Source organism: Cupressus sempervirens, chromosome 6 (genome assembly GCF_028749045.1).
Source record: "Cupressus sempervirens isolate cs-2001-9-10 chromosome 6, ASM2874904v1, whole genome shotgun sequence".
NCBI classification, from domain to species: Eukaryota; Viridiplantae; Streptophyta; class Pinopsida; order Cupressales; family Cupressaceae; genus Cupressus; species Cupressus sempervirens.
Window position 1 is genome coordinate 9,756,090 of NC_143123.1, and position 21,220 is coordinate 9,777,309.

Consider the following 21,220-nt stretch of genomic DNA (forward strand, 5'->3'; position numbering starts at 1 on the left):
TGCGGTTCCTAACCTAAAGGGCCTTAAAATAAGTATTACAATACATATAATAAGAGTTAATGCACGCCATGGCCATTCTTGATTATATGAATTGCAAGATTGTATGCCTTCTTTGCAACCAAATCATTTGATGAAAACCAATGAAACAAATGTTCTAACTAGTAGCAAACTATAGGATCCATGTGTTATGAAGATGCATGCCATTAAGGCTCATGGCTATTTGAAAAGGAAACTACTAAAGGGCTCACCTAGATTAGTTAGGTCATGGACCTTGTCATACCAGCTAAGATTTCCATAAGATAGAATGTATGCATTTGAACTCCCAAAAGATTTTGGAGTATCATGTGTCTGGTTGTGAGATAGAGCTCTTAGGTGACACTCTTGTTATGTTTATGGTTGCAAGATAGAACCATTTCCATGATAGAATTTATGTTTGAGGCTCTCACACCCAAAATATTTTGACAAATCATGTTTACAATTGCAAGATAGAGCCACTAGATGACACTTTAGTTATAATTGTACATATTGTTTCATCACACAATCACACATTTTTTTTGGAGTATCATGCTTATAGTTTAGTATTAATTGGAAACCTTATGCTTATAGCTGATTGTTAGCATTGAAAAATATATATTCTCTAGGATTGCTTTCACATTGGCATTCTATTTTTAAATAGATTTCTCATTTAGTGATATCAGATTTTCACAATTCATATTAATGAATTATTTTTTCTAGGTTTGATTGTACAATAGTAATGTTTTAGATGACACTATATGATCCAAAATATGACATTATATCACAATAGATTGTTGTATGTAAATGCCAAGTATATTGAATTGTCTCATTCCAAAAGCCTGTCCACAAAATGTTCCTAGAGCAGTTCCTATTCCTAGCTAGCCTCCTGGGATTGGTAAAGCCATAGACAATGAAATGTCTAATTACACTTAGTCTGCAGTCCTTAGGATAATAATCTTCATAAACAATGATACATTTCTCTTACTCCAATCTCAAACTATACAAACCTCTTAATAAATTGATGAAAATATGATGCCCCTGTCAAACAATTTTCAAAAGGTAATGTCCATCTGCCTAGAGCACACATAGATCACATCTAATTCATATTTCCTTTTATATCTTACTGAAGAGCATATATTTCCTTGAGAAAAACATTGCTATACATTAATATATTTCGATCTTTTAGTCATCTTCATTAGTTGATGGATTAATCAGATCAGTCATTGCTATCAGGATTAGTCAAGGCATGCTCCTGATAGCACCTAAGTAACTTTCACCTTGTGACATCTCTTTGAGGCATTTTACAAATAATTAAGATACCTTGTCTATAACTCCACATTTTTCAAACATCTAGGCCTTCTAGAAATTATAGGATCATTTTAGTTACATTTGAAAATATTAATCAACAATTTCCATATATGCAGATATAAACATTATCTACAACATGTCCAATTTATTTGCAGATATATTTTTCTATGAAGAAACACCATGCCTGACAATATGAACCCATAACAAAATAATGAGAAAATGGCTGCATTGTGGTCTCAGTTATGAAGAAAACCTGATAAATGTTATTGTCCTTGCAAAAAGTTTAAGGGCTTAAAGAATCAAAGAATTCTAATCACAACAGCCTAGAGTCATTGTAGGCAACATGGTCACATTGAAGGAGGCCACAATTTTCATCCATTACTGAATGTGGATTTCCTACTAGAGGAACATGGAGGTTTGAATATCCAAGTCGAGGATAACACTCCCATGGAAGAAGATGACAATGTTCCGGAGGACATGATTGGAGAAGATGGTATTGAGACAAATAATGAAGAGGCTCACATTGATGGTACTATCAAATCTGATAATGATGATGAAGATGGTCTTGATATACCTTTACTTGAGAAGGCACACGAGTCCTTATATGAAGGCTCCCAAACAACTCTACTCTCAGCTATAGTGTTGTTGGTGAACTTAAAGGTTATGAATGGTACATCCAATATAGCAATGTCACATATGCTAAGGTATGCCATTTTTGTCATCTTCAATGTTAGCATACAATTACTATTCATTAAATTAACAATGCATATTTTTTGTTGTAGGTTGACAGGTGAGTTTTTGTTACCGCCATCAAATATTTTTCCTTGTTCGTACCGAGAATTATCTACCATTATGAATCAGATTGGAATGAAGTATCAGAAAATACATGCATGTCCCAATGATCACATTCTATATCATAAACAACATGAATTTGCAACAGAATGCCCTGATTGTCATATTAGTAGATATCGGTCATATCAAATAACAAAAAGGGTGCCTCACAAGGTTCTTCGGTACATTCCTATTATTCTATGTCTTCAATGATTATTTAAGTATGCTAGCTTGGCACAATTTATGGATTACCATGCATGCAATAGAAGTCAAGATGACATTATGCAAATGCCTGCTGATGGTTCTACATTTAAATAGATAGAAGAAACATGGTCACACTTTAAAGAAGAACCTAGTAATCTGAAGCTTTCATTGGTAATGGACAGTATCAATCCATATTGAGATATGAGATCTATTTACTCAATGTGGCCTATTTTTGTTATTAACAATAACATCCCTCCTTGGATGTCCATAAAGAGGGAGCACATAATGTTGTCAATGATTGTGCTAGGTATTTTTTCATTTTATAGTTATCTAAATTAATTTATAAATAGTGAATGAAAATGGTCGTAATAATTATATAATGTTTATGTTCATTCAATTACTAGGTAAGTACCAAGTTAAAGATATGAATGTGTGTATTGAGCCCCTAATTGATGAGTTGTTGAAGTTATGGAATGACATCACTATATATGACATCTCTAGACTAATAAGACACCAACAATTTCAATTCCATGTAATGCTTGTATGGATAATACATAATGCCCTTGGGCTAAATGATTTTTGTGGTATGTTATATTGTTAAGATCACATATTTTTGGTCTGTTATAGTGCTTACACATTACTATCATATACTTAAGTTGCGCATGATAATTGTACATGATCTTTTAGGTCTTCAGACAAAGGAAAAATTTGTATGTCTAGTTTGTGGTCCAAAGATGAAATCTCGTCATTCAAGAAGTTTAGGAAATAAATTGTTCGATGAGTTTAGGCACTTTCTGCAAAATAATCATAAGTATCAAATTTTTGAAAAACATCTTTTCAATGGGAAAGAAGAGACATCATCAAGACCACGAAGAATGACACCTCATCTATGGAAGTTGGAATACGATCGACTAAATCATCGAGGTAATGTCCAATTTCTAGTTCAAAGTTTAAAATTTATATTTTGATATTGTCTTATATTTACTAATGCTGTAATTGATGCTCATTAAGGTCATCAAGAAATCAATGACAACTTCCTATAGGAATGAAAAGTTATCCTAATCAATTTAGTACATTACCATACTACAAGGTTCTCCCAATTGTGCATTTGTTTGATGCTATGCATATTGGAAAGAATGTAACATAGACACTATGGAAAATGTTAGATGAAAGGTGTGATAGAGAACAAATTGCCAAAATTTTTACTAAAATTCATGAATCCTATCATGCACTAAAAGATTTCATTGAATCAAATAGCAATGGAGACTGCATAAATACAAGTGCCCTTCCTTGGTTATTAACGAAGCAACAAAGTGATGCATTAAAAGAAGTCATAAAAAAAGAAAAATTTCCAATAGGATTTATTGCAAATATAAGCACTCTTCTATCAAAGAAAGGTGATTTTGGGCCAGGATTGACATACCTTTGTCAAGGTAAGTCATGTTCTCTATTTACAATATATTTATAAAATCGAATGTACTACCTATTGCATTATTTAATAATATATTGAAATGATTGCAGTACGTCCTACCTTTATCCCTTCCACACTAGTTTGACAATAGTATTAAACACGTTATATATGATCTTGAAAAATATATGAGGTTAGAAGTGTTTTTTCTTAGATTTGTAGCTTTTTATTTGAAATCTATTGTATAATTTTATTTGAAATCTCATTTATGTGTTTTTGCATGTTGAATCTCTTTTAGGTGGTTATCATCTAAAGAAATTGATAAAAAAGATATAAAATATTGGAAGAGAAAAATTCCACAACTTATGTGTGAAATACAAAAGTGTTTACCTCCAACATTTTTCAATGCTCAAGAACACTACCTCATACATCAAGTTGAGGAGATTGAATTGTGTGGACCTATACAAACTAGATCAATGTAGATGGTTGAGAGGCACTTGAAATTTACGAAGGATTGGTTCGACAAAGAGCATGTCCTGAGGGTTCTATGGTAGACGGATATATGGTATACCAGACCATGGTGTACATTAGTGAATATCTTCCGAAGTTTGCAGAAAATATCCATGTAGATCGCATTTGGGATCCCAACTCTAATGACAAATTCAAAGGGGAGTACTTGATGGGGAAAGGTAGATTGAGGAGAGTGAGAGGTAATTATAAGTTATTTTTTTAATAGTTTAATAATTCTTATCCATCATCAATATATATAAGTTATTTCTAACCGGTGTAATTGTCTTCTTTATAGTTGGTTATGAGTGAGATGCACTACATTTGTATATTGCAAACAATCTTGATTAGATGACGGTATGGATTAAATAGTCTCAAGAAAATGGTCACTCATTAACATGGGATGGTGTTGCATCATTGGTTAAAGAAGCTCATCATAATGAAGATTCCAATGTTATGCCAATGGTACTTGATCTAGTATATGGCTTAAGAGATACAAAGGTACACATAAGATTACTAATCATGAGACATAAGTTTAATATCAACTCACAGATCAATGCAAAAATATTGACATGTTTGAATAATTGTAGGTGAAACACCACAAAGCTATGTACTACCATGGCTATAAATTTTGTAAAAAAAAGTTAGACGAAATGAAGAAAACATGTGATTTCGGGATAAGTGTTGTCTTTGCGGTCACCAACATTTCATCTAAAATTGACATACATCCTCAACAATCTGGAAATTGATACTATGACATTTTGGATGATATACTTGAGTGTGACTTTAATTCATTCAAAATAGTTCTATTTGTCATCAAATGGTTCAGGCTATGAATGAATCAAAATGATCTTGTTAGGACTGTTATTGAACATGATAGTGGATTTACTATGATTAATACAAGGTCATTTGAGCCAGTCAGAGATGAGCCCTATGTTCTTCCAAGCCAATGCAAGCAAGTGTTTTACTTTGGTGTTCCCCACAAATTAGGTTGGTCATTTTTTGTTAGACATGACCCAAGAGGAAGGATGGTAAAGTATAATGTGATGGAAGAAGATATTGAAGAAGCATAAGATGAAGTAAATGATTATCAGGAACAACAGTTACCTAGTGATGAAGAAGAAGAAGATGGTGATGATTTTGGTCATGCTAACAATAATGGTGATAATGATGATGATGATGCTGATGAAAATCACGATCATGGTGATGATCATGATGATGATGGTGATGAAGATGATGATGATGGTGATGAAGATGTGGTGGTGATGACGATGATCAAAGTGACAAGTACAATGATGGTGATGATGATGATGATGATGGTGATGAAGATGTGGTGGTGATGACGATGATCAAAGTGACAAGTACAATGATGGTGATGATGATGATGATGATGACATGGATGAAGATCATGATGATCAATGAAATGTCCAGGTAGGATCAATGTCAACTATGATGGGGTCATGTACGACCAAATTTTTCTTCCAAACCATATGTGCAAATATAAACATTAAGTAGAATATGTAAAATATTTTTTTAGATATACACATTAGTTACAAATTTTTTTTGGCTAACTCAAGACATATGATTTACATATACAATCTACTTTATTATTAATTTATTTTTTTGGTAAGTCTATTACTTTAACTTTGTTGCTGATTTCTAAGACTTACTAATTTTTTTTACAGGGTGACATGGATGCACCATCTCACACACCTTCAATGGAGGTAAACATTAGTTATCATAATTTTTAATGTTAATATAGAAACAAATATCATATTATTATGTTCTTTTTTTATGACTTTTGAGTTATTTTGATGAAATTTTACTGATATTTGATATCACAAATGATAGGAAAAAGCTAGAATGACAGCTGATAAAATGCGATCTGAAATACAAGCATTATTTCTACATGACATCACCCTTAGTGTTGAACCTATGTTCATGTCCCAACAAATCAAACAAAGATACATTGATGAAATTGTTAACATTATCATCGAGGGTGACACAAGTAAGGAGAAAGAGGCACTCAGAAAAGAATTGGACAGTAGGGTCCAATCTTTGAAGGTAAGTAGTAATTCGACTGAAGCAATAGTAGAAGTTCAATAGATTTTAATATTTTATAGTACCTTATGGAACATGATCTCTAATTTTATGTGTTCTTGTATAGAAATATGTGATAGTTGTGACATCACATGGTGAACATTGTGAGGGTTGTAGCGCACAACCTTCATGTAAGTAACACTTTCTTTATTTGTTTTCATCAACATTATAACACTTACCTTTTTTTTGTGTGGATGCTTCTAGCTAGTATCCCATTTGATCTTTATCCATTGCAAATGCCTTTGCTAACAATATTGTATTCTTTAGCTCATGATGAAGTGCAGAAACCTCCTTCGGTTGACGGTCCAGTATTACCTTGTACATTGTCGGCAACAAGGACCATGCAAACATCCTCATCTATGCCCACTACAATTGGTAAAACCATGTTTTTCTGTATTTTGTAATGTTCTAATCATGCATTTTTTTTTGTTGGGTGGATTTTCTACTCATGTACCTATCATACGTACCAGAGTACAAAATCTGGTGATTAGTACTTTGGTACATGTGACTGAATGTAAGTTCTTACTTATGTTTTCTTTAAAGGATGCAAAAGAATGCCCTAATTGACATTTTATTCTTCAAGATGTTATTATTCTATTTTTTAATATTTGTCTCGAGCGTATACTTCTGATATATGATCTTTGGTATTGCATATGTAAGCTGTAGGTATAATGTATTTGTTTTGGTGTTAATATGAGCACTTTCACTGATGACTTGATAGTTTATTTTAGTAATTGTTTTTATCTTGTAAAACAATTGTCAATATGATATAACTATCTTTATTGTTCTATTTCTTCTTTGTGGAAGGGAAGTCACTAAACCGGAGTTTCCAAATTTTTATGAGTTTATCTTCATCTTTTTATTTTATTGATAGGATAGCTCTTAGTGACTTGATGAATTTTTTTTGGTATTTTTTCAAGTCATCTCTAATATATATTATGTAGGTTCTTTCTGAAAAATTTAATTTTTTTGTTCAATCATCAATTGTGGTTTAGCTAGCAGCAGTTTTTTAATAAAATTGGTTATTGTGAATTTATTTTGTGTTTACCATTTATTTAGGGCAGGACATTTTAGTAGCTCCAATTGCTTAAGAAAGGCTCTATTAAGTGATTCATCTTCATTCTTGAAGCTAATTATCAACTTTTTTGTTTATTGGATCTTGGTTTTTGCTTATTTGTTTGCTAGGAGAGATTGTAATTTTGATAAAAGTGTCTATGATGCCTATAGTGTTTATATTGATACATCTCTATAGCTTTTGTACAAGTTTGGGTGAAGTTTTCATTTTCATCAATCATAAATCATGCCAAAGAGTGTGGTGGGTTTCAGATATCTGTAACTCTTATTGGGAAAGAAGCCACCATGTGTCCCTATGCTCATTTACGCTTCATCCAAATTGTCATTATTCAGATACAAGATGACTAGCAAAACTCTTGTAATCATTTAGGCGTATATGTTGGCTTACAAGCTTTGGAAACTTTGAAATGCATATGTTTGGGAAGAGATGTATTCTAGTATATATTTTTTAAAGATTTTTATTTAAGGTCCCGTTTGACAGATTTGTACTCTAGTTTGAAGTAAAAAAATTCATATGGCAACAATTTCAATACTTTGATTGGTGGCAGTACTTTTGTATGTTTTTATGTATGCATTTACCAATGAAGAAAGTGTGACTGGTGATGTCTCTCTGTCTTTCATTTCATTTGGTGTGTGCTTTAATTGTCATTTTGTTTCATTTACATTTAATAAACTTCATATTTTGATCCTTTTGCATTAATGTTTGTGTATGTGTTTTCTTGGAAGGATTAAATGTGTTTCCAGGATAACATAGTTAGGTAGTCTTAACCAGAAGGTTCATTAATTTTACCAAAATGAACTAATGCATCTTAGAACTACATTGTATCACCTTTGGGACACATTTTTGTAGTTCTCTCCATAGATAAATATGTGATCTTGATAGAGAGTAGATAAAAATTCGATGATTTTATTGATACATTATAGGGAAAATTTAGTTAGAATGTGTTTTTCACAGCTGTTTTAGCTACAAAACCATGCATTTTATCTTTTAAGATGTCATTTTAGCTACAAAACCATGTCATTCAATTCCACTTTAAGGGTCATTGGATGTCAATGAAGTAAAATATTTTAAATCTTCAAACTCATCACAAGGAATGGTAGTAAAAGAATAGTATGGTCTAAAAATGTTTGCCCTAATTCATCAATAGATGTAACTAGTGATAAAAGTTATGCCAGATAGATCTTACTATACTCCTATTTTGTGCACTAACAGATAGACCTTCAGTTGATAGAGAATAGAGAGTAGTACTACTAAAGTTGATCCATTTCCTGGAGTAGTTCATGTGATTAGCACTAGTTCATATGCAGGGAAATTGTTGTTGAAAAAGAAAACTATGTTTTCGTTAAAAGAACCAAAGCTTCCAGGTGATTTAAAATTGTTATTATTTAAAGTGTAAATTTAGTTTACTTTTACATTACTCGTTTTGGACTAATAATCCCTTTATGTTTTATGCTTTCTTTGATTATCTTTTTGATATGACATTGAGACTATTTGGACCCACCATACATAAAAGGTATGTAGTTTCATATCATTGCTACATAATTTTTCTTTTCTTCCATTTATTGTACTATATTAAAGTTATTGATCTAACAATCTAATCTATTTTAAAAAGGTGGAATTTACAATCTGTGGAATTAAAAAATCAGCTGATTACATCTTTTGAGGAGAAATTTGGAAAAAACATTTTTGACATTGGCCTACTTCTCAAAAGAGCATCAAAGCATATTGTAACACCCCGCCAAGGGATCCAAAAAAATTAACCTAAAGTTTTACTAAGTTTTCTAAACATTTTTTTTTTGAAGTAAGAATGTATAACATACACATCAAACACATAGTAGTGGAAGCAATAACATGTAATCAACAAACATAATAACAGGTTACATTCCATAAGGATTCCAAGATGTTGAGTCACATTTAAATTTAATCTAATCCTAAGTCTAACAACTACCACATCCACATGAAAGAATAATTAGAAAGTCCAATGTCCATATAATATACATTTGTTCTGAATGCCTCTTGGAAAATTAATTTAGAATGCTCAATCATCCATTGTACATGTCATAGGGTATGAAAGGCTTAAAAGAATATACATATGTAAAAATAAAGATACATCATCCTCAAATCCATAATAGAAAGTACAGTCAAATAAATAAAATCATTCACCATGCATGATACATCCATACATTCATAATGATAAAACATCCATAATAAAATCTAACTATCCATCATAATAATCCATGAACAGAATGAAGGTAAATGCCAACCAAGAAAGCTCCAGCCACGGTGACCACAGACGGATCTCAATGGTAAGAGTAAAAAGCACTACCACCTGATCGCATGGAACCTAAATGGTCCACTCCCACCGCACTGAGGAGATAGTCTCAAGTCCCAAACAAGATATCAAAACACAAAACACAAGTACTCTCTAAGTCTGGAAAATCCTAAAAGTACACTAACTCAAAGGTTCTAACATAGATAGACATCTAGACCCAGAGGCACACAAAGACACATAGGAAACCTACTATGCAAGCGGAAAAGTGTCATTGCAAAAGTTACTTAGAAGTTACCCGAGCAATCCCTTAAGAATTTTGGGTCCCTAGTGATCCCTGTGGCCACTAGTATCCTCTCGAATTGGCGAGGCATACTACGGAATGCAAGGTCACAACCAAGCATTCTCTCTACCCCATCCTAGTCTGTATTAGCACTCAAGGCATGGGAGAGAACATACAATTATCTTGTTAGGTTCATTTTTCTCTCATTTAGTGTAAATGTTTTCACTTATTAAAACAACTTACAATGGGTTTACACTAGCAGCCTCTTAGGGCCCCGGTCCCCATTGCAAGCCACTTCCCGACACTACACATAGATATCCTACCCTAGGCTCATGAAATCAAAAATCAAAGAATCATAATAAGATCACCTCAGCCCTATACAAGTGACTAGAAAGCATCAAAAGATAGTCCACAATGATCACATCATTTCTCCATGAGCAACTGAAAAGCATCAAATGATAATTCACAATATCCATCGGTTCTCCAATGAGTAACCATAAAGCATCCCCAAAATAAATCACAATACTAATTGAAGACTCTGTAATGGTCAAGTCAAAACATGTCACAATATGACATCATCAAGAACAAATCATCCAAAACATCTCAGTCCTCTCAAAGCAACTGGAAGGCAAATCAAACATGATTGATCAATGACTCAAAAATGGTTAAGTCAGGTATCTCATATACATACACTTCAGCTTCACATAAGAAGACTGGAAACAATAACAAGTATTAAATACAACCATATCATAGAGCAAACCATCACATTACCATGGTTGGGTAAAAAAGATCGAGATCAAATCAACATGACAACACAATCACATAACCCTTGAGCCTCTGATAAACATCCTAAACTAGTCAACACTCTAGGACCACCCAAACCCCAACCATGACCAGTATATAGAAAACATCATAGTTTCATAGTAGGTTTGATTTGAAAACACATAGTTTGAGTTAAACAATAAGGTTTCAGTTTTTAGTGTTTGTGTTCAAGAAAATCGTCTTATAGTTGGATTTGATTGATAATTTACTATTGAGTTAATGCAAGGTTTCCATTTCTAGTTGAACGTAAGTTTTAAATAGATAGAACCCATAGTTTACCCTTACAAATTATCCCATTCCTATATCCAAATGAAATGAACAATTACCCTTAATTGATTTCAAGTCAAAGTCCTAAAACAATCTAAGAGTAATAATTAAATTATTAATAATACTCATTAATCTTTAATTATAATAATCTACGCTTTTATTAAAATCAATATTATAATATTAAACTTACTTAAACAAATTTCCTTATTAATTAATCTTAATTAAATCAAACTTTAATTAAATTAATTAATAATAAATAAAAGAACTATATTAATTTTATTAATAATTTATTTAATTATAGAATTATTAATAAATAATAATATAAATTCAATATAATTTAAATTTTAATATAATTTTTTTTTAATATAATTAAAATTAAATAATAATTATATTAATAACACAATTTTTAAAACTTTAAAAAATAAAAATAAATAAAACACAAATTAAAAGGCCCGCCGGCCTACCACTTAGTGTGGCCGTCGCAGCTCTCTTCTGTTGCCGCAACAGAGTACACTGCGACAGTGATATGTCATAAGGGGGGGGGGGGGTGCGTGGGATATTCTCCACCCCACCCAATGTATTATTATATATAAATATTTTTAAATATAAAATTTAGTTATATAAATTTTTAAATTTTTAATAATTTTTAAAAAAAAATTAATTTTAAAAATAAATGTTTTTAAATAAATTTATTTAATTTATTAAATTTATAAAATATAAAGTTTATGAAAAAAACCACCTTCTTCTTTTTTATGTATATATATATATATATGTATATATATGTATATATCTATATATATATATATATGTATAGATATATATATGTATATATATATACATACATATATGAAATTGTTTTCATCAATATTTCGATAGAGAAGATATTTTTAACCATCTGAATTTTCAATCTAAAATTTTCTTTTAATTTAAAATTCAACCCTTCCCAATTACATCTTGATTTCTTTAATCTAGCAAACAAGGATTCCTAGTCACTTTTCTAATCTCTACGTATGCCGAATATATTGACAAGCATTTAATAATTTACAATATTAAAATATTTAAGCTTTCATCACAGAGAATTCCAATTTACAATCCATAGGCACAAAGAAGACAGGAAGGGATAACTGCATAATTAATCAGTGATTAAAACACAAGACCCTACCTGAACATGATGCTAATACGCAACACCCAAAAACTGTGAGAGAATTTGCTCCTCTTCAAGAACCTTTCTCTAAAATTTTTTCCAGAATCCTCCTTTTGAAATTTGCTTTCAAAATTCGTGTCCCTAGATTCTTCTCCCGAGCTTTGTCTCTTAAAATTTGTGGTCCCTCAAAAATGAACTCCAAAGTTGTGATAAGGAGTTTTCTCCTCAAATTGAGGCACTAATTGTGCATTCACCCGAGAGGACTCCTTGCTCACCAGACTCAAACTCAAAATTAACTTTTATTGATCTTTCTTTTATCTTGCATTAATCTTTTCCATGCACATTTATGAATTATTAAATTACTTTATTTAATATTCACTCGAATACTATTTTTAATTAATTAATTACTTTTAATCCCATGTGCACTCTATGAAATTAAAATATCTTTTTTTAAAATTTAATTAATTTCTTCTATTTAAACTCATGCAATCTAAAATCTTTTATTAAATAATTATATTTTCATTTTTTAAAAATTATTTTTGAAACTTAATTGATAAAATATTTACTAAATCAAATAATAATATTTAACATTTATTTAAAAATGAACTCTAAATATATTATTATTAAATTAACTAAATATTATCACGTTCTAAATTTATCCTTAAACTTTTATCTCCAAATTTAATTCTTTTTATTCAATTAATTTCTCAATTAATTAAATATAATTAAATATTCAAAATATCATAATAATTTCCCATTAATTAAATCATTAATTAATCTTTTAATTAGACTTAATTAATAGAAAATACACCAAAGACTCATAAAGGCAAGATACGAAAACTCATCATAGCAAAACACATACTAAATCAAACAAGGGGTTATAATCATGAATTAACATTATTCGATGTATTCGGAGGGTACTCAACTCGAATACTTGTCCTAATTATCAATTAGGACAAATGGTTAAAGGGTTTAGGATTTGGACTTAAGATTTATCTCCCCTCTCTTACCATTGAGATAATGCGATAGGGTACGCTCATCCTGGCAATTCAGGGAAGTCGATACCCAGTACCTGCAACTTACCTAAAATCCACGCATGTACATACACAACATTCTAAGCTAAACAAGCAATGGCATGGAGTGGTGCATCCTGTAGATCCTAACTAGTAGGTGACTACGACTCCCTTCCTTAACCACATCAGAAACACCATACATAAAGAAAACAAACACGCACACCATACACATGCAGTATGGGGTAAGTATCCATAAGAAAACACATGTGATAATAAACCATCTAACTAATCATCATCGATAACTGAAAATACTGAATAATCATCATACATATGTGAAATATAGATTACCAAGTAATCTCATCATATAATAAAGTGAATGTAAAACAATATCTAATAATCTCCAAAATAATAGTACTAATCATCAAACATAAGACTAGCCTAAAAGAGTTTGGCAATGAAAGCAAAATGCGAACTAGGGGCAAGCACTACACATATAAAGACCGTGAGGGATCAACATAGAAGGGGTCTTAAGGAGAACCCAAAGTATAACTATCCTCCTATGATTCCACTAATGGAGTGGAATGAGATAATAGAAGATGCAAAGGAGAAGAGGCTATGTGAAAATAGAGTAAATGAAGCAGCATATGGCAAAAAAAGGTATGTCATGATAGTATTAAGTACATTGTAATCATGCACTAATTAGTGATATTTGTAAATATATAATCTAAGATGTTTGAAATTGTTCATAGATTGCAGGACACATCCATGGCTACAAAAGCAAGACTACAAAAGGTTGGCCAACACAAACTTGGTTCTGGTGGCTATATGAATCTCCAGTCTCGACTTGTAAGTAGGAGCAATGAAATTTCATATTTATTTATTTATATAATTTTGCAAACAATTTTGTTTAATGAAACCATACATGAAAAATTGACAATATTAAGCAAAAAATACAGGGCACAGAATTCAATGTGGAGCTCACAAATGAAGATAGAAAAATTGCCTTGAAGGAAAGCTATAAAGTCATGGCTGCATGCCTATGTGAAGAATCTGAAAGCCTTACCCAAGAATCCAGTGCACCAAATGATATCTCACAAGTAAATTGGTCAGATGAAAAGTAAATGAAATTGAATAGTTGAGAAGATTCTTTTTTGGTGTTAGTTTTGAACGTAAATTGATTGCATAACAATGTGCATAATATTGTACTACAATCTTCATATCCTATCATAGATCCTACTCATGACGAAGGCCATGATGTACATTATAGTGGTCGAGGTATTAATTTGCTATTGAAAATTAATTATGCAATTATGAATATAATTTAACAACTTCAATTGCAATTTGACGTGTATCCTTTTTTTGAATATTTTAGAGCATGTTGAACATCATGGTGAAGGAGGGGAACATGTTCCAAGTGTTCAACATGTTGATGTGGTGGCAGATCAAAATGTTAATGTACATGATGTGGCATTTTTAGGTAAGAAAAATGCATGTTATGTTGTACTAGTACTTAATTATAGACTCGTAACAGTTAAAAAAAGAAAAAGAGTATGCCAATTTATCTCGTTTACTTGTTCTTGCAACAAAGCCCCCTTTAGTGTAGCAGCCTCCTACTCCTCCAAAGAGAAGGAGCCATCTTAATTTGACATTACACGAGCCAAAAGAGGAGGAGAATGAGGAAGATGTGGATGCTCCTATGAGCATTTTTCTTAAGAGAGCTAAGAAAAACAAAAAGAAGAAATGATGTTTTAAAAATGCTCTTTGATAAACCTTGTTGGATAATGAAAGAACTTTGTTTTAAGTAATTATCTATGAATGATGCATATTAATATTGATTTTTAGTTTATGTTAATGAATATTGTTATGTGTTAATGAAGTCTTGATTAGTATTGTGTATTAATGAATTTTATATCATATTAATGAATGCTATGTGATTGTATCAATTGAATGTTATAGTTCATAAATGGATGAATGAATGAATGAAGTATGTAATTAGATGATAATATATAATGAGATTGATGTAGTTATTGCATTTTTAGTTCCGTACGTGGTTTGTAGGAAAGTGAGTTATAGATATGAACCAAAAAAAAAAGCATTTGAAGAACTAGATATAAAACATAACCACCTCTTGAATTGTTTTAACGAAGCTTCATCACAATTCTTTGTGTAGGGAATTGAAAAATTTAAAAGAATATGTAGTAAAGGCATTGGTGAATGTTGTTGATGATCTAGGCACTATTGCCTACAAGCTCAATGATCTCCTCAATTAACAAACGTCTAAGCTCTCAAACGTGGAACTTCATATAGATTGCCTTGATCAGGTACTTGCATGTGTAGTAAATAGTAGCTTACTTGGTATATTATTAATGAAGACATGAAAATATCATTCCTGACTGTTTATTTCACATTGTAGCACATTGAACCAAGACACTTCAAAATTATTTGCTATGTTTGGGTTGTATTTATGTTATTACATCAAATGACCAATATTATTTGTTATGTTTGGTTTGCATTTATGTATTACATATTTTGACCACATCCAGTATAATACTATTTTTGCAATTTTAGAGACTTTATACATGCCAAGAACATACTAATAAAGAGGGAATCAAGCAACAGTAGTTGCTAGATACTGTTCCAAGATATTACAAGCACTATTTTCTCCCAAGTGAGTCCAATATTCATCATTAATTGACCTGTTTATTACTTATTGTACAAAATTAATATATCTTACTTGTTCCTTGTCTTTGTTTAATGTGAAAGGCCCACAAATTGGATGACTTGACCATGATGTAGATAAATTATCAAGCATAAATTAGGACAATGAGCAGGCAAAACCTCAAGCAATGCCTTTTGGTATCACTCTATTTCTAATGTATAAATGATGCTATCCTCTTTCCATTTGAAACAAGTTCCTTACTCTTCTTTGTAGGTGTGGTTAAAACTAGAATGTTCCTTCTCCATCATAATGGGAACATTCTTATATTCATAAATTATTTTGTATAAACCTAGGGTTTTCTTGTGGAGGTAATTCCAGGTACAAATGTGAATAGATCTCTCTCATGGTATTTAGTAGTAGATGCTTAGAATACCTCATATGGAAATTCAAATACTTCATTTAGGTATTTCCATGTAACATACAAGCAATAGGTTTTTGATACTTATCTTGTTTTATGCTCATTAGTTATTTCTACATTTCTTCAAATGTTATTGTGAAGACAAAAAGTAACTCTTATTGTAGAAAATATTTTACATATTGTCTGATTGAAAATATAATTTGTCTATTATTGGCAGCAATGAGTTCCATTCCACATCTTTTATTGTGGCATCTGAAACATTTTACTTTCTAGGTATGATTTATAGAGCAGTTCCCCTTATTATCTACATACCAAAAACCATTTATCAAATAGTAGGAAATTTAAATATTGGTCTTCTCCATCAAGTTTAGTCTATGGGTTGAGAAGATTGTTCTCATATAAAATTGTCGAGTGTGAAGGGAATTTCTCTCCTATTTATGTCATTTATGGGTTAGTTTTTCAATTTCACAACTTCTAAAATAATCATGTGTTGTTACTTCTTGTTGGCTGGCTGTAGAAAATGAAGTTTCCATTACATCAGTTGCTTCATCATCTCATTAGTTAGCAATCGGGACCCCTGAATCTATTACTCCTCCCAACTCATTTGGTGTTGGATGACAGGTAAGTTCAAAAGCTCTAACAAAAATAGTGTAGTTTGTACTAGATTGTTTTGATTGCACCAATGATCATTCCAAGAAGCCAAAGGAAATTAACTCTTGTCTTCCTTTCTAGCACTTACATAGTCTTTATGAATACAACCAAAGTGAACTCTTCAACAATTACATTGCTTGATAGCAACACATTACTTCTATAGTCCTTTGTATTCAATGTTCAAGAACAAATATATTTTCAATAATCTCTTTTTCTATTAAAGATGGTTATTTTGTGGTGCATGTTGACCACAATTGTTATCCCTCAGTAGTAATCCCTATCAGTTAGCAAATGGGATGTGATGAATCCTCCCTTCCCAAAAGTTTTCTTACTCTTAGTAGAAATCCATATTAGTTAGCAAAAAGTTTTTATTTGAGCATTTGGTAAGGGGGTTTGGTGGGTTTGGCAGGTTTGGAATGGTAATAACCCCTGCTCAGTAATTTACAATTAAGCTTCCTTCTATCTACAATGTTTTGCACATATCTATATTTTTCCTACAACTCTAAAGCTACAACTTTCATTCGAGTAGCTCGTCCATTCTATCTTGGCTCCTCAAAATTTCCATCACTATATATTGAAAAAGATTTTCCCTCTTTACTTTTGTTAAAATTTTCTCCATGATTCACTGGCTGCAAGAATGTTAGCTTTTAGTTTTATGCCACTAAAGTGACCTATCTATATAGACATAGATGATAATCAAGAAATATTATAACATTTAATATTTTTATGTTTTAATATTTATTCACAAACATATACAACTTGAAATCTAACCATCTAATATAAATAATAAATATGAACATACTTTTCTAATGCAAATTCCTAAATCTTGAATACTTCTTGTGTTTCTATCCCCATGGTGGCCTATTATATGGCTCCTTGAGAATTAGATTGAAGTACTACAGTCTGCAGTTGTGACATTTGGATAATCTTGTTGAAGTTCCAGTCTATGATTTTCATGTTCTAAAGAATCCAATCCCCAAGGAACTGACTTAATAGCCCATAGATTTACACCTCCAAGCATTCAGAACTATTGAAAGCACTGTTGCATTTCTCTAAGAGAAACAAACCTTTTGTTTTCAATTCTATAAGATGATTTCTCTACCTTAGGTACTATTTAATGATCCCATCTACCAGCGATTCCCAAACATAGGAAACCCATGGCACAAATAGTGGCACTAACTCATCACTAATTTCCTCAAGTATACACAACCGACCAAATAAGAACTTCTAGAGTTGTTGGTAACTAAACTCTCTCAACTACAGGGATTTACAAGTGAGAACTAAAGAAACCTCTACCGAAATGAAGGCACTGTAACTTACCTCAACCCATTTGAAGGACAAAAATAACTAGAGTCACCTTATCCTATTTTGCAACACTTCCTACTATCCAGTCTTATACTTCTACCAATAGAAATCTACTCGTGCTTTAGATCAAATATCCTCATTGGTGGCTATGTGAGGTTGTTGAAAAATAGATCATATATATTGTGCACAAGGTGGTCCAGATCATTAAAACCTTAGACAAGAAAGTTTCTACTTCTAGGAAGTGAAGTTTTGCATGAGGCTTATACTGTACATTGGAAATATTTAGATCTTTCATTATCTTATCTAGTTGATTTAGTTTAGTAGAATACACCATATCTTTGTATTGATTTAGATAGTGGATAGCTTTGACATCTTCCTTGTGAATGAGAAGCATTCCATCTTGAACTAGCATCATAAACTAAACCATAGAAATCTCCAAAAATGTATGAGTTTACTTGTAAGCCTAGTAAGTCTTCTAGAGTACTTGGCTAGGGAGAATTCATATGCATCTGTACATGCTTATAATTTTAGAAAGGCTTTATAGCATAAGCTGTAGCAACTATTTGTGATATTGTTTTTTTAAACCTTACCTTTTAGGAAGGGCTTGTAGTTCCATGCTTTGTTGGCTGTCTTTTATTTTCACTATTTACCGTATATTAAATATCCACTCCACTTACATTATTTTTTGAATATGGAAATCACAAGACAAATGGCAACCTATCTAAGGGTTTCACTTTGGCTTGATTAAATTATTTTGCTGAGCTTACCACACTAAACCAAGGATATTCAAATGAACTCAAAATCTTTGTTGTTTTCATGTGTCTGAATGGAATGTATTATATATATAGTTTTCTTCTGGTGCTTGAGATTGAATCCACTACTACATACATTTGGTAAACAGTTTTTTTCTGCATTCATATGCTAGTCAGTTGAAATTGTAGAAGCTATTATGAACTTGGGAATATTTGATTGAGCTTAGTCTTTATTGTAGTCATATCCTTCTAGGCTAGAAGAAGCAGGCAACAACCTATTTCCTCCTAGGGCTATACATGTAATAGTTAAAGAGGATGCAATGCTACCCCTAATTTCCAAACATTGAAGAATTACCCAGTGCATAGCCCTTAAATAAACAATGTTGACCAAGTTGAAATTAGAAACCTTATTCAACATGCTTTCACTTTTTTTTTTTGCTTCGGCTTCTACATCAACACTCACATAGAGGATAGGAGCCCACAAAAAAGACGAATATTGTCGGTCTATGGTGCAAGTTAATCAGTGAGGAGTTCTTAAACCATATTATGTGATCAACAAATATGAAGTGCCTCACACCCTTGTAAGTATTTCAATATTCTTAGCTTCTTTGAGGCATTCTATAAAACAATTCACATGCCTTACCTATGATTTGACATTTTGCATCCATCCTGCACTTTCTCATCTGACTGATGATGGATTACAGAGAGTGATCCAAAACGATGGTGCTAGAAAACACACATAATCAAATCCAAAATGAACTTGCATTACAAATGGATTGTGGAAATTTGATATTGTTAATTTTGCATGCATGTCTACCAGGAATATCATAACTTATATATATATATATATATATATATATATATATATATATATATATATGTATGTATGTATGTATGTATGTATGTATGTATGTATGTATGTATGTATGTATGTATGTATGTATGTATGTATGTATGTATGTATGTATGTATGTATGTATGTATGTATGTATGTATGTATGTATGTATGTATGTATGTATGTATGTATGTATGTATGTATGTATGTATAATAGATTTATATATGTTTAAGTTGTGATTGTCATGGTAGACATGCATGCAAAATTAACAGTATTAGATTTCCACAATCCATTTGTAATGCAAGTTTGTTTTGGATTTGATTGTGCGTGTTTTTTAGCATCATTGTTTCAGATCACTCTTTGTAATCCATCATCAGGATGAAAGAGTGCGGGATGCATGCAAAATGTCAAATCATAGGCAAGGCATGTGAACTGTTTTATAGAATACCTCAAAAAAAAATTGACCAAGCATTGGTCAAAATTTTGACCAATGCCTGACAGTTTCCTAGCAAGCATTGGTCAAAATTTCGACCAATGCCTGATAGTTTCCTACCAAGCATTAGTCAAAATTTTGACCAATGCTTGGAAGTTTTTGACCAAGCATTGGTCAAACTTTTGACCAATTCTTGGAATTTTTCAACTAAGCATTGGTCAAAATGTTGACCAATTCTCGGATGTTTTCTACCAAGCATTAGTCAAAATTTTAACCAATGCCTGGGAGTTTTTGACCAATTCCTATTAGAAATTGCTCCAGGGCTCTGGAAAGTTTTCAACCAATGGATTGGTCAAAATTTTGACCAACTAGTAAGTTGGTTAAAATTTTGACTAAAAAATTTGACCAATTGGTTGGTCCAAATTTTGACCAACCCGAGTCAAAATTTTGACCAATATTGGTAAAAAAATGGGGTCAAATGTACTAGTGATGCTACACTAATTGGCTTATAGGGAAGATTGACCAAACAATAGAGAAGATCACCCATTTCCTTTTGTAAACTATTTTAAATTAAAAAGCCTCAAATCTTGAGATAGTACGGTGAGAATGAATACAAAGCTATTTTCATTGGGTTTCTTGGCAAAGACACAATATAGGAATTTTTATACGTGCAGTCTACAGAGGTAGTATTCAAGTCTGCAGCCCAAAACAAGTACACCAGTATTTAGCACACAAGGCCAATACATTCAATTTCTTAAAGTAAACTTAACAAACATATCAATATTTTCTCTCACATTCAATTACATGTTTAGAAATGAATCAAAAGAATGAATGAATTAATGCATGAATGGGAACCTGGTTTGCAATTATCTAGAGTTAATGGTGCCCCAATTTCTCCTCTAGCCAACTTCGTTCTTCT

General features: G+C 31.6%; 1 pseudogene; it reads left to right on the forward strand.

The window, feature by feature from the left end:
- The first annotated feature begins 1,770 nt into the window (after positions 1-1,770).
- Positions 1,771-16,977, forward strand: LOC149550754 (protein ABIL1-like; annotated as a pseudogene).
- Positions 16,978-21,220: the final 4,243 nt, after the last annotated feature.